The sequence below is a fragment of the Gavialis gangeticus genome, unplaced genomic scaffold (genome assembly GCF_001723915.1).
Source record: "Gavialis gangeticus isolate Ggan-Ray unplaced genomic scaffold, GavGan_comp1, whole genome shotgun sequence".
Lineage (NCBI taxonomy): Eukaryota > Metazoa > Chordata > Crocodylia > Gavialidae > Gavialis > Gavialis gangeticus.
The window spans coordinates 8632983-8634339 of NW_017729000.1; positions in this window are offsets into that span (position 1 = coordinate 8632983).

Below are 1357 nucleotides of genomic sequence, written 5' to 3' on the forward strand. Positions count from 1 at the left end.
CTAACACTACTTGGCTTTCTGCTAGTACTTCAATTATTCCTTCTAGCGACTGCTCCAGCTACTGCTTTCAGAAGTAGGCCCATTTAAAGTGTCTTGGTTGTGGCAGCTAAAGCACAAGTACAGTGATTTGCAACCAGGATGCTGGGAGAGGAAATAAGTGCAGGCTCTTCTCTGTCTGGCTGCTCCTCCTTCCCAGCTTCTCTTCAAGCAGGTAAGCACTATAAAAATTACATCACGTCTTTGAAATGGGGTGCTGATCAAGCCACAAATGTTATGGAGAAACGGCTCTTGTCTAAAAGGTTTGATAGCTGCTGCCCTAGTAACTTCTGAATATGCTGGCTTTAATTTCTAAATTTGCTCAGGGTAACCTTTTATGGTGTAATGATTAAAAAAAAATAGCAGCAGCTGCTGTTTTGCCTAAACTAGCATTCCCACCAGAGCTACCCCATTAGGATGCAAATGCAGCATACATTAAAACTCATAAAAGAGAGAATTAATGAAAGTAAAGCAATTAGCTGAATTACCTGATAACAAAGATAAGCAGTTCAAACAGTAAACTTATTTGAAAAAAAAAGTATTTTCTTCTGAAATGACATCTGTGAGGAGCAAAGTTCTAATACAGCTGTCTTCTAAACAGGGAAATGTTCTCTTCTAGGCCAGCTTACAGATGAATTGCCAGGGGACAAGTCCTTTCTTTACTACAGGCTTTTGTTTAGCTTCTGGGAAATTTCTGAACAAAGTGCGGTAGGATAAGGATGCAGAGAATAAACAGCCCACTTGAACTGTGGCCTCCTTATTTTTGCCATTAGCTTATTGTACCTCAACAATTTGTAACATTACTTTGGCCTGTAGGTATATGCCTTTTACAAGTTTAGGAATTCTGGGAAGGACCAGATGAAGGTTCCCTACAGCTAACCCTTGCAGCCTGTACCCTCTGGACTCTGGTTCTTTGGACTTGACCAAAAGGCTGAAATCTATTAGGCTGATTTGTCTGTGTTGGGGTAGTGGGCCACGGCCCACCACGTATACTTAGTAGCCCCCTCTAATTGGGGGCTAGTGGGGACACAATTAAATGTGGGGAACAAAAAGTGACTAAACGATGCGCAGGTGGTTAAAGGGTTAAAAAAAAAAAGTGCACTTTCAGGGGACACTGAGCAGAGCACCCCCGACAGCACCCACTGACTCTCAAAGGCAGCCACTGAAATCTGTTAGGGGAGAATGGGAAGTTGTGGTTGAATCACTGGAGATAAAAGGAAAGAGCACCATGAGGTAACTGGCTGAATTTCTGACTTCTTATAAATGCTGGGGAGGAACAATGGGCACCATACCTACAGGTTAGGGAACTCCCCTCTTGTCA